The following is a 14,029-nucleotide window of genomic DNA, read 5'->3' as shown; positions in this document are numbered from 1 at the left end:
TTCAGTTAAATGTTGGTACCAAGCCTAAGGTCCAATAGCAAGAAAAAATTCACACGGCCATATCTGTGATGACAGCAGCACCATTGCACACTATAGCAAAGGGCTATATGCAGCTGCACTGCAGATAGCACAAAATCTGGGATTTCATCTCTATTGTATTCCCTCCATACCAAATCATAAGACGTTTCAGATTACTAGAACAGTGCGCTAAACTGTCCTATAAATTGGCACAGAGGAAGTAGTTATATGTCTCAAGTGGCTTTGATTGAGAGCCCATCAAAGAAACCACTGTAATCATTACCAATAAGAACCAACATAAAAGGGGCATAATAATAATGTGTATACACATTTTTGAACTAGAAATAGAAATATTAATAGGGTGCTCAACTTATCATACAAATAACAAAGGACAAAATTCCATTTCCAGCAAAATTCTATAAAATTTTATTTCCTATGAAACCAAAACAAAAGACATTAAAGAGGATGATGTTTTCATGTCATCCAATAAACATGATGAACTTTGAGGTCTTTAAAAAAAAACAGGTGGAGGGCATTACTGACCTGCTTTAAAACAGATGCACTTTTTCGCAAATAAAAAATGAAACAGATGCACAAAATAGGTTTATTTGTCGCCTCAATGAACAATGTTTGGTGCGAAAATCAAACCAGCAAAGACATCCATCATAAGGTGATGGAAGAATCTATTGAAGTTCAGAACATCGTAGATTCCCCCAAAGGAAAAAAAAAAATCAGAGGATAGCTAGTATTTCTTTTTCCACAGCCAGAAACGTCACAAAAAAGGATGAAAAGGACAAAAAGTATATGGCATAAAAATTATACATACTGGTGGTCGACAATTCTACAGTTAAACACTAAAACAACAAGGATACCACAGATGAATCAACTTGAATTTGCCCAATGACAAAAGTCTGAAGATTCGTGGCACACACTATGTAACTCACGGAACTTCGAATTCCTAATAGGAGTAAGCTACTGCAGAAAGAAGTGCCACGATGGTCTTAAGAACAGACAAGGCTTCGGCTACAAGCAACCATATCATGCCTCCAAAAAGGGCAGATTCAGAGGACACGACGACCAAGACTGGCAAGCGTGGTATCAATCACCTGAACTTCGGCTTCTTTGAGGGCCCTCCCTTGGAGCTACCACGATCTGGAGGAGGACGAGCCTTGCTACCGCTACCACGCTCTGGCGCTGGACGATGCTTGCTGCTACCACTACCACGTTGTGGTGGTGGACCAGACTTACTGAAGGTCTTGACCTTGCGGCGCCTTCTTTCTTCCTCGCTTTCTGATTCTCCACCATGCTCCCGGTCTGCGTTGGTTGCCTCCCGTTCCAGCTCATCCCAGGTCTTACCCTTCTCTTCCTCAGAGTCTCCATCAGAATCCTCCTCCTCGTCCTCATCTGATTCCACCAAAGACGCACTGTCAGAATCATCATCTTCCGATTCAGACTCTGGCTCAGCATCAGAAGGCTGGTATCCCTGATCTGATTCCTCTGATTCCTCTGTCTCAGAATCGCTTGCATCCATATTCAGGAATTCCCAGCGACCCAGCCACCATCGTCAACAAACTTCTGAGGATCATCAATGATAGTTTTCAAAATAGGACGCCAATTCAGGTTCAGTCTGCTCTCATAGTACTTGAGATCAGTGGTGTCAAGCCACTCCTTTATCGCGTCAAGTGATGTTGACGGAATAGAATCGATGCGAAGAACGTCCTTTTTGAAGTCCTTCAACACGATAGCCATGTCAAAGTTCTTTGTTCCAAAACCCACCCTCTCTAGATTAACAATCTCTATCTCACCAAGGGTCACCACCAGGAAGGGAGTCTCAATTAGCTCAACCAAACAAGTTGAAGTTGGAATGATGAAAGCTGAAGCTTTATATGGAACCCCATGGAACCCAAGCTCTCTAAGGGGGATATCGAACTCCAGATCAAGTCCCTTGAACTGTGCTTGCGACCAGTGGTCATTAACCTTGTTCACATAATTCTGGAACTCCATGTTAATTCTGTTCTTCCGATCCCTCTCACGCTGTTCTTCTTCAATCTCATCAGGATCAAGGGCTGATCTCCTACTTCCACCAACAGTTTGAACAACATCCATCACTTCAACGTAAAACTGGACATCCTTCGTCTTCTTGTTTCCCACCATGATATGATTGTGCAAATGGAAATGAAGGAGTGTAATCATTTCTTTCTCTGCTGGCTGGAAGAAAGCATGTTTTATATTTCCGTACATGATATCCACACACTCATCAGCCCTTGAAGTAGAATATCTGAAGCCATTTACATGGGCCTCAAGAGTTCCTGTCAACTTTCTCCCACGACCACCAAATACAGGACGTATCCACAAATCATTAAGCCTCATTTGCTTCGTTTTAATGCTTGCCAGCTGGAGCTTCTCCTGACTAACAAGGGTAGCCCTTTCAGCTCTCTCCGACTCCCTTGAAGCTACCTGCCTCCTCAATGTTTTGATCTGCTGAACAACTTCACTGCTATGTCGTGGATCCTTCGAGCGGAATGTAATCTCTTTTAAGTAGATAGCTCCTTGAGACTTCAGATTGTTATCATTTGCGAATGGCATGCCAGGTACATTAAAGAAAATGCGGATAGTGCAGGTGCGGTTGTCCTGGTGGCTGGTCACACTCTTAACAGTAGAAACATGGAAAGGCACCATACTGCCATAAATAGGTAAGAGGACAGCTTCATTCCTCTGATCGACTTGTATCACCAACTCTCTTGAATACGGTACATCATTCACATTCTTGTATGCAACAAGCTCGTTTGAAGCCCTAGCGGTACCGCGTCCATCGCCAGAACCAGAACCACCCCCAGCAAGCCTTCTAGCAGTCTCTTCATTCTTTTGACGAGCAAGTTCCGCCTGGTGCTGTCTCCGGAGCTCTTCCTTGGACATCTCCTGGTTGTCTGACCGAAGTGTTGCCTTGGATGGTACTGCTTCCAGGCCATTTGGCTCAACCCTTGGCTGTTTTGGCTTCGGAACATCTTCCTCATCTTCATTAAATGAATATGCAACATCTTTAACAGCCTTGGAGCAATTGGTTAAGATATCTACAACCTTGTCATTAACTAAAGCTGTATCAGCTAATAACAAAGAGAACTGCTTTGTCTTCTCATTGTCTGTCTCTGCCAGCACATTATTCAAACCAAGGCAGACATTGAAAATCATGCCCTCTTTTATCAGACGGGCATTCTTGGAGTTCAAGTTTAAGCCTGATTCTCGGAACTCGAGGCCTATTCCAGTTCCAGCTGACTTCGTTAGATTAGAAAGAAATTCAGGGGCATTCTTCTCAAACACTGCAAGTGCAGCCTGATAAACTGTGCACATCTGATTGCCTGGTCTACATGCTGCTAAAGCGGCTTCCTGGGCTTTCAAAAGTGTCTCATACGCCTTGCTCTGTGTCGGGGTAGCATCTATCAAAAATGTTCTAGCAACATTTGAACAATAGTTGTTGTACCTAGACCCAATTGCACATATGATAACACTTGCAGGATCATAGTAGAGATAATCATCATTACTGGAAGCACCTGGCCTAAGATCAAACTTTCCTCCACTTTGGAAGACAGGGGGATAGCATATATCAATATTTTCAGCCTTCAACTTCACCTTGGCCTTCAAAGGATCAAGAATAATCTTCTCCGTGTCATCCATCAATGAGGAGTGGGAGACTTTTCTCTCCTCATCAATAACCTTCTCCATGGTCGGGACCACAAAGTTTTTCATTACAGATGAAGTTAGGTAAGCAGCCTTTTTTTTTTTTGGGCTCGCCGACATCGTCGCCCTGGGCAAGGACGCCCTCGCCCAGGCCGCCGCCTCCTCCGCCTCCTCCGCCTCCCCCCCGTCCGCGGACGCCGAATCCGACCTCAGCTCCGCGTCGGGCCACCTCCGCTACTACAGCCGCTTCGAGGCGCAGCTGCGCGCGCTCCAGTCGGATCCGGCCACCTTCGCCACCGATCCCGACGACGCCGAGGACTTCGCGGCCTGGAGGAGGGAGGCCGGGTTCTGCGTCGACGAGCGGCAGGAGGAGATCGAGGCGCTCTGCTACGAGAGCGACGTCGTGGAGGGCATGCTGGACCGGCTCGTGCCCGACGCTGTGGACGCCGAGCTGTTCTGGGCGAGGTACTTCTACCGCGTCCACAGGCTGAAGCAGCAGGAGGACGCCAGGGCCAAGTTCGTGAAGCGGGTCATCGCGCAGGAGGAGGAGGATCTCAGCTGGGAGCTGGATGATGAGGAATCAGCACCAGAGGAGGAGATTAAGCAGGCATCGATCAGTGAAGAACCAAAACATTCTTCTAATTTGATTAGCCTAGGGGTTTCCTTGGGTTTTCGGTCTGATGAGATTTCTGTTTCGGCTAATGTGTTGAGACAAACGGAGCTTGACCGTCTAACGGTTGCTCCGAATGTCTCCACTAGGCCTGAAACGACAGTTATAGACGATGATGATGATGACGACATCCTAGATGGTCAAATTCTCTCGGCTATAATTGGCAACATTTCAGAAGTTGATTTAGAACACGCGGAGCTTAGTTCTGATTTACAAGCGTCCGAACGTGGTTCTCGATCATCGGCTGGAAAGAAATCTCGCAGGTATGGTAAGAACTCTAAATCTAAAATAGTTTCTCGATGAATGGCATGTTCCGGAATAGCAGAGGTCTTCGTGACTTGGCTAAGCATTCCCACATTGCTGATGGTTGTAGAGATTATGATTTAGATTTTCTTGCTATTTCGGAGACGGGTAGGCGGAATTTCTCTCAAAGTTTTCTCGACCGTTTGTCAGGCGGGATTAACTTTCAGTGGTTTTCTCACCCGCCCCGTGGTAGGTCTGGGGGCATTTTACTCGGCGTCCGTAAAGACACCATGACCGTTTTGGCTAGTTCTGATGGAGAGTATCACATTAAACTCGACATTCAGAATAAAGCAGATGGTTTCATATGGAGTCTGGTCGCTGTGTATGGTGCCGCCCAGGAAGTGTTTAAGGCTGACTTTTTACGTGAGTTGGTAAACCTTACAAAGGATAATCCTTATCCGATTTTAATCGGAGGTGATTTTAATTTGTTGAGGTTCCCTCATGAGAAAAGTAAAGGCCGCTTTGATGGTCATTGGCCTTTCTTGTTCAACGCTGTCATCGATAGCCTGGATTTAAGAGAGGTGTTTATGACTGGTCGGCAGTTTACTTGGGCAAACAGCTTGCCGGAGCCCACATACGAGAAACTAGATCGCATGTTGATGGATACCGAATGGGAAAGTAAATACCCTATGGTGTTAGTCCGTGCACTAGAACGTATTGAAAAACTGTCTGACCACGCTCCCATCCTTCTAACCACTGGGAATCCCAGACCCGTTTGTAAACGGCCGTTCAAATTTGAACTTGGCTGGATATATCGAGAGGGATTTCATGATATGGTTAAAAGGGTTTGGGAAAGACCGGTCGGGGGAAGTACACCTATCTTGAGATGGAATAATAAAATGCGGTCTATGCGCAAACATCTCTCTGGTTGGGCTGCCCATACGGCTGGTATTCTTAAAAAAGAAAAGACTCGCTTATCAAATGTGATTGATGAGCTTGAGGCTGTTGCGAAGATTAGACCACTGTCTACACATGAGATTGAACTTAAAAATCAATCCAATGAACAGATGGCCGGTCTTCTCCGCGAAGAGGAACTCAAATGGTATCAACGATCCAAGGCTCAATTCATCTTGGAAGGAGACTCAAATACGAGGTATTTCCATGGCTTAGCCAATGGGAGACACCGGAAAAAACGTATTCACTCTCTTATTCAAGATGAAGGGTTGATTGAAGGCCATGAGCAACTCAAGTCTTACATTACTAACTATTATAAGGGTCTGTTTGGTCCTCCGGAGGAAAGTAATTTTACTCTTAACGAGGACTTAACGGATGATATACCCCAAGTTTCTTTGAAAGAAAACGGCTTGCTAACCGCACCTTATACTAAGGAAGAGGTTAAGAAGGCAGTTTTCCAAATGGAATGCAACAAAGCACCGGGTCCAGATGGTTTTCCAGCAGAGTTTTATCAAACCTTCTGGGATACTATTAAATCGGACCTTCTAGATTTGTTCAGTGATTTACACATTGGACAACTAGAATTATTTCGTCTAAATTTTGGTGAAGTTATCTTGTTACCGAAAATTAATGAGGCAGAAAGGATCCAACAATATAGACCCATTTGCCTATTAAATGTAAGTTTCAAGATTTTCACTAAAGTGGCCACCATTAGACTTAATACGGTTGCGGATCATGTGGTTTTACCATCGCAAACAACATTTATGCAAGGACGGAATATCCTTGATGGAGTGGCGGTTTTGCATGAGACGGTACATGAGATGCATTCTAAGAAATTAAATGGGGTTATTTTAAAGCTTGATTTTGAGAAGGCGTATGATAAAGTTAAATGGTCTTTCCTTCAACAGACACTCAGGATGAAAGGCTTTTCGCCTGAGTGGCGAGCTCTAATTAATGATTTCGTGTATGGTGGTAGTGTGGCTATACGGGTCAATGATGACACCGGACACTACTTCCAAACGCGAAAAGGGTTACGCCAAGGGGATCCGTTATCTCCGATGTTGTTTAACATCGTAGCGGATATGTTGGCGGTACTCATAGAGCGGGCCAAGTCTGATGGTCAAATTGAAGGGGTGATTCCACATCTAGTTGATGGTGGCTTATCCATCCTTCAATACGCCGATGACACAATTCTTTTTATGGATCATGATCTTGAAAAAGCTCGAAATCTGAAATTAATTTTAGCAGCTTTTGAGCAATTATCGGGATTGAAAATTAACTTCCATAAAAGTGAATTGTTCTGCTTCGGTGATGCCCAAGACGATGTATACAGAGTTATTTGGTTGCGGGCAAGGCCAATTTCCGATTCGCTATTTGGGTATTCCGATTCACTATCGGAGACTGACAATTGCGGAATGGAAATCAGTGGAAGAAAGATTACAAAAACGCCTCAGTAGTTGGAAAGGTAAACTGTTGTCCCTGGGTGGAAGATTGGTACTCATTAATTCAGTACTAACTAATATGGTACTGTATATGTTATCATTCTTCATCTTACCCAAAGGAATTCTGCACAAACTCGATTATTATCGATCCAGATTCTTTTGGCAAGGGGACAACGAGAAAAAGAAATATCGACTGGTTAAATGGAGTATAGTTTGTAGTCCCAAAGATCAAGGAGGGCTTGGAGTTCATGACCTGAAGGTCAAGAACTCAGCGCTACTGGGTAAATGGCTTTTTAAGCTACTTACTGAGGATGGGATTTGGCAAACTATACTTCGGAGAAAGTATATCGGCTCGAAGACATTATCTCAAATGGTTTGGAAACCTGGGGATTCACACTTCTGGGCTGGTCTTATGGCGACAAAAAATATCTTTTTTCGACATGGGACTTTCTCCATTAAGAATGGAGCACAGATACGGTTCTGGGAAGATGCTTGGCTCGACAATGCACCCCTATGTGAACAGTATCCCGCTTTGTATAGAATTGTGCGTCGCCAAGGTGATACCATTGCAACTGTAATGGCTACCTCACCCCCGAATGTGACGTTCAGACGGGTTTTACTAGGACAAAGGCTCGTGGCATGGAACAACCTAATTCTGCGGCTTGGAGATATTCAGTTATCGCCAGAGCCAGATGAATTTCGATGGAACCTCCACGTAGATGGTTCCTTTTCTGTAAAATCTTTCTACAATGCGATGCTGCTTTCTGATTTACCAGCTGATAATAATAAGAAAATTTGGAAGATGAAGATACTATTAAAAATTAAATTTTTTGGATGGTATCTTCGTCGAGGGGTTATTCTCACTAAAGACAATCTTGTTAAGCGGAATTGGCACGGAAGTACACGATGTGTCTTTTGTCATCATGATGAAACCATCAATCATTTATTCTTCCAGTGCCAGTTTGCGAGATCTATATGGTCAGTCATCCAAGTAGCGTCTACCTTGTATCCTCCGACTAGTGTCGCTAATGTCTTTGGCAATTGGCTTCATGGTATCAACTCAAGGTTTAAAATGCTTCTTAGGATGGGGGCGCTAGCAGTTATCTGGGCGCTCTGGCTATGTAGAAATGACAAGATCTTTAATGACAAAAATTGCTCTTTGTTGCATGTTATCTACAGATGCACAGGTATTCTCCGTTCGTGGTTACCTCTTCAGCGGGTGGAGAACCGAGACCTGTTTACGGAGGTCTGTACACGGTTGGAGGATACGGCGAGGGGTACTTTTTCCCTACATGGGTGGCAGCATAGTCTACGGATAGAAGCTCCACCTAGCTCTTAGGCGTTATATGATTCATCGTTCCGATATGTATTTCGCCTATTTTTGTTTTATGTAACTTTGGTCACTTGAGACAACAAACGGCTGTGTGCATCCTGGTTATGCAGAGGCTGGATGTAATTGCTTCTTGAAGTAATAAAGCATCCTTTATCGAAAAAAGGTAAGCAGCCTTTTTCACACATATGATCTCTGTGGCGTCCTTCACAGCAAAAAGCTCAGAAAACCCATTTGTTACATCTGCAAGTTGTATAGATTCACCGGATAACTTTTCTGCCCATGTTTCAAGGAGCTTACCCTCAGGTGCCTCTTTCGCAATATGCCCAACAACTGGAGTGCCAGATTTTGACTAAGCACAAACAGCACGAAGTATGTCATCCATCAGGTCAATGCCATCCCCATTCTTTCCCTTCACGTGCAAGACAATATCAGCACCAACAGCCTCATTAGCAGCATTCTTGAGGGTTCCAATGAGATTTGCTTTCTTCTGGCTGCACAAGAAATGTATCTGCTTCTCCATGAGGACAATTATGGTTTCGGGAAATTCGTATCCAAGTAACCAAACATTCAGAGCTGAGGATTTCAAATAACGGAGATCATCAGAAGGAGGCGGAGTAGCAACTGCGATGGTATCAGAAGAAGCCCAAAGATCAGACTTGTTTCCATTCCAATGGTCATAGAACACCTTCAGACGCTTACTGAAGTTCTCAAGATTTATTGTATAGGCTCCTCCGGAGCCTGACTTTGCTTTACCGTTATCTGACATCTTTACCAAGAAGCACAGATTAACCAAGCCAACTGCAGAAAAGTTGGTTCATGGTTAGTTAGTGCAAAATCATTTGAAAAATACCAGTTTACATTATCAATAGCTAATGCAACTGATGTAAAATGTTTCAAATCCAAGAAAAATACCTCACAGAAGAAGAGGAGTGATAATCCAGAACATCAATGCTTAATTGCTCATCACAACCTTCTATCATGAGAATAAAGCCCACAAACTGATTCAGTTATTCTGAATTGCTACTGTACGAACAATAATCTTGCTCTTGTATCATTATAAATGCAGCCACATCGGTTAGCATGGCACCATCATTTAACAATACATATATCTCCGTAGTGATTTTTTTTTTTTTTTTTGCAATTTAGACACAACAGCGACATAGATTTAGGGTCTCGGAAGTGAATTAAAGTCTCGTAATGAGAACAGCGTCAACAGCTATGTGGCTTATGAAGCCAGGAAACAAGTTTTCTTATAAATTTCAAATAAATACAATGATGCCTTTCGCATGTTTACAGATTGTGGTCAAAGATAACCGTCCATGACATTTAAGTTTCTTCACACCGACTAAAAATTAGTTCGCCATGAGTATTGAAGATTGAAAGTTATGAGAGTGCAAGACAGCAGTGCTGATTCTCTGGAGACTTTTCTTCGTCGGCCTGGCTAATTTAGTCCTTACAAAATTACATGACAAAATAAACAAGGGTATGAGCTAAAGTATTGCGGAAAATAAAGAGCAGACTGTAACCACATATGTTAATGTTATCATAACGATCGTGTTGAGGCAAGCCTCTCCCAATATGTAGCGGAGGTTGCTAGGTTACAATAACGCAGTCACGTGAAAAATGGTAGGCTCAAACCCTAGCTCGAAATTCCCCAAATACACGGTAGAAATTTCAGTATTTCACCATAGTATTTCAGATCCGGCCGAAGCAGAGAACGGGTTTTATGGGGCGGTGGAGGCGGAGGCAGCAGGCGGCGAGGTTGGGCAACCACCGGGAGGAGGAGAGGGGGAGAGAGTGGAGACGTCGGGGGTGGCGACCGGCGAGACGACGGCAGAAGGAGGAGCGGACAGGAGCAGTACCTCCACAAGCGGCGAGGAGTCCCGGCAGACGGAGACAGACGGCCGGATCTTGAGCACCGGCGACTCGTAACCACGGGAGAAGGAGGAGGAGGAGGGGGGCGGCGATGGACCGGGGGAGAAAGAAGATGGAGGTTGACGGGAGGATGAGGAGAGGGGCGGGAAATGGGTTTTGTGAGCACTGAGCGAGCATGCGGATGGCCGCGCGCGGGCTGCAGGCCCGTTCCCGCTCAGCGTCGCGGGTTATTTTCCCTTTCTTTTGAGGAGAAAGTCTAGTGGTCTGTTCGGTTTTGGAACGAGCTGGAATGGAATACACATTTCGGTTAGATAAAAGGATGGAACGAAGTGATTTCTCAGAAGGGAATATTCTGTGTAGATGCGGAACGCATCCGTCGGGCCAAATCGGCCAGACGAGGTGGAACGGCTCGTGCTAATCTCTCTCACGCGTTAACCACTCTCTCTCTCCCGTGACCCTCACTGCAACCGATCCATCTGCTCCTTCCTCCTCCATGCTCGCCCCCGATCCATCTCCTCCGTTCTCCTCCATGCTCGCCGGCCACCCTCCCTCTCCTTCGTGCTCGCTGGCCACGGGACAGTGCGGTACATCGCGCTGAAGCCGGGCGATGCGACGGGGCCGGCCGGAGCCAAGGCGCGGCCGCTGGCGGACGGAGCAGCGGCCAGGACGGCGGCCATGCGAGGCGGCCAGGACGACCGCACTCCTCCAAGGGCGGTGGCCGGCGGGGGCTGGCGGCGCGGTGGCCAGACGGCCGCACTCCTCCAAGAGCGGCGGCCGGCGGGTGCTAGGGGCGCGACGACCAGGACGGTGGCTAGGGCGGCGGCCAGGACGGCCGCACTCCTCCAAGCGCGGCGGCCGACGGGTCTCATCCAGGCCATGGCGGAGACGAAGCCATTCCAAGCTAATTAATTGTGAATCCCTTTAAATTAGGCTAATTAATTGCATATTTAGATTAGTTACATTCGGTTCCATTCCAGGCTTCTCTTCTCACCGAACAGAAAAATGAGATGGGATGGAATGTGATGGAATGGAACCATTCCATTCCATTCCACCCGGTCTGGAAAAACGAACACACCCTAGATAAATCCGAATCGCAACACCTCTCAGCTCTAAACTAGCACACTTAGCACCATCATCCCCTTAAAAAAAACTTAGCACTATCAACTAAAATGGGGCAAAAGACCCTCTTAGCTATTTTACCAAGTAAATTTGCCCATGTGGCAAAGAAAAACCGGGCTTCCTTAGTAAAAAACTATTACTAGTCAAGTTCTCGTCGCTGTTGAGCTATCAGTGAGCACGAGCCGCATCCGGGTGACACCGAAGTTGCTGGATTTATTGGAGAGTCGCACACTCGCCCGAAGCCACGAGGATATCCTGCTTCTCCTCTAATCTATATGCCCTCCACCTCCTCCTCTATCCCTCTCTCTATTCGTCCCTACGTAAGCTGAGGTCATGGGCCATTGTAGTTCTATAGAAGCATCGTTTCAGCCACCCCACGACCAATTGACATCTTTGCCTTGTTGTCCTCTTCCTCCGTGTCAATTGAATCGAGCTAGGACCCTTCAATTTTGTTCGTTATCACGGTCTTGTCTTCTCGTACGCCGGCGACCCTAAATACTCCCTCGTTCGTGCTCCTTCGCCTTCGCCGGAACCTCCTTCGTCTCCAGGGTGAGCGTCTGGTTCTCCTAGGCCATTCCCCTAATTTTGACGTGATTGGTTAGCATTTGTCCATCAGTCGCCGCCATGGTAAAGGAGTATGGGGAGCGATGGAGCCACACATGGTTCGTTGACTAGTTTTTCTTTGCCATGTGTGCAAAACCACTAGGCAAAACAATATAGGTGTGCAAAACCACTAGCCAAAACAACTAATGGCTCCTTTGATGTGGAAGAAATGTGGAGGAAAAGTAGAGGGTTAGAAATTCTTTCAAAGATGCTACTGTTCACTCCTTTGATTCATAGGAATGGTAGAAAGGAAAATCAGAAGAACTATTCCTTTGGAGCTCAGTTTCAAGCCAAATCTTACAGGAAACGAAAATCCACTCAGACCTCATTCTCCAATTTCTATGTGTAAAGAACGAGGACATGTTTACACATGCCATCCTTTCATTTCCTATTCCCATGTCTACCATATTCCTTTGATTCAATATCCTTCAAATCAAAGATAGAGTTAGGGGATCTTTTGACTAGTTTTGGATAACTATAGCCTAGGGACTCCTTTGATTCATAGGATAAAAAGACATAGAAATAAAAAAGGCATAGGATTGAAATGTGATGACTACTTGAATCCCATCGAAAGATTATAGCAAAAAAAATTCTATGAGACATACCTAATGTTTTTTTCCTATAGAATTTACACTACAATATTCCTATAAAATAGGTTTCTATAAATGAAATAGATTGCGTAGGAAATTTTCTCATATCATCTAAATTCTACATAATTTCTATAAAAATTCTACTACCTCCATTTCAAAGCTTAAGCTTTATATTATTTTTATAAAGTCAAACTATGTCAAGTCAAACTATGTCAAGTTTGACCATATTTTTACCAAAAATCATTGAGATGTAAAATATAAAATCAATATCATTAGATATATAATGAAATATATTATCATATGGTATATACAAAATATCATATTTGTTGATAGATTTTTTTAAAAAAATTGTCAAACTTTGGTGTCTCATAAAGCCATGATATTCTTTAGTGGGAGGCGATGTTCCCATCGACAGCGAAGCATCTGTGATGACTTTATCAATCAAGACCTGTCGAAATAAGTTTATTTGACTTAATCTCTCGAAGGTGTTCATAGAGTTAGGGTGCGCGTGCGTTTATAGATGTGAGCGTATATGTGAATGTGTGACCGTCAACATCTGTACCGCATTTCCCAAAGAGATAATCGCATGGTTGGTCACAGAACTTACCAGAGATGAGCACTTTAGTCACAAAACTTCAGAAGAGGAGTCCGCTAGTCACTCAGGATTGTTTTATGAGCAAACTGGTCACTCCCGTCATGACACCGTTAGCCAAGATGACGTGGCACGTTGACTAGGAAGTTGACTGGAGATAATTGCATGGTTAGTCACAAAACTTACCAAAGATGAGCACTTTAGTCACAAAACTTCAGAAGAGGAGTTCGATGGTCACTCGGGACTGTTTTATGCATGGGCAGAGCCACCACCGGGTCGAGGAGGGTCGGTCCACCCGGCTCAGAAATTGGGGAAAAATAATCGACCCTAAGGGCATCTCCAACGGGGCGACGCATTTTGGACACCTAAAAGTGGTCGCGAGCGTCCGTTTGCGTCGCCCCGCAGACATATTTTGTTCGTGCGTCCGTTTGTGTCTGGGTGTGCCCCCATCGGGGTGACCCATTTTTTTAAAGATTTGCAACATATATAGAAAGCATAGAAACCTAGTATATTCAAACTATAGAAAGTAGTTCTAGAAGCCTAGACTACTTGCTGCCTGACGGGCCGGCTCCGTCGTTGCGTCGCTCCCTCGTCTGCTTCTTCGCCGCCTCCCGTGCGGCCGCCACCCTGCGCTGTTCCATCTCGGCGTCGACTGCCGCATGGGCCGCCCACTCCTCCTCTGCTTCCTTCTCCGCTTCAGCCAGGGCCTCGGCGTCCCTGACCAGGTCGAGGAGGTCGATGCTGTCGTCGCCGTTCCGGTTGCCCGCCGCCTTTCCCCGCTGGCCCGCCACCGCCGCCGCCTTCGTCTCCAGTCGCCTCCTCCTGCTCAACGCCTCATCTCGTCCCCATCTCCGACTCCAATCGCCTGGCCTCTGCTCGGCCGGTCGGCCCTGCATGGCTGCCCCCAGCTCGGCT

The 14,029-nt window shown here is 45.5% G+C and overlaps 1 pseudogene; it reads right to left on the bottom strand.

The window, feature by feature from the left end:
* Nucleotides 1-876: 876 nt before the first annotated feature.
* On the bottom strand, nucleotides 877-9,140 carry LOC127333623 (FACT complex subunit SPT16-like; annotated as a pseudogene).
* Between the last annotated feature and the right edge of the window lie 4,889 nt (nucleotides 9,141-14,029).

The sequence above is a fragment of the Lolium perenne genome, chromosome 2 (genome assembly GCF_019359855.2).
Source record: "Lolium perenne isolate Kyuss_39 chromosome 2, Kyuss_2.0, whole genome shotgun sequence".
In the NCBI taxonomy this organism is placed as follows: domain Eukaryota; kingdom Viridiplantae; phylum Streptophyta; class Magnoliopsida; order Poales; family Poaceae; genus Lolium; species Lolium perenne.
This window is presented reverse-complemented; position numbering and strand designations above follow the sequence as displayed.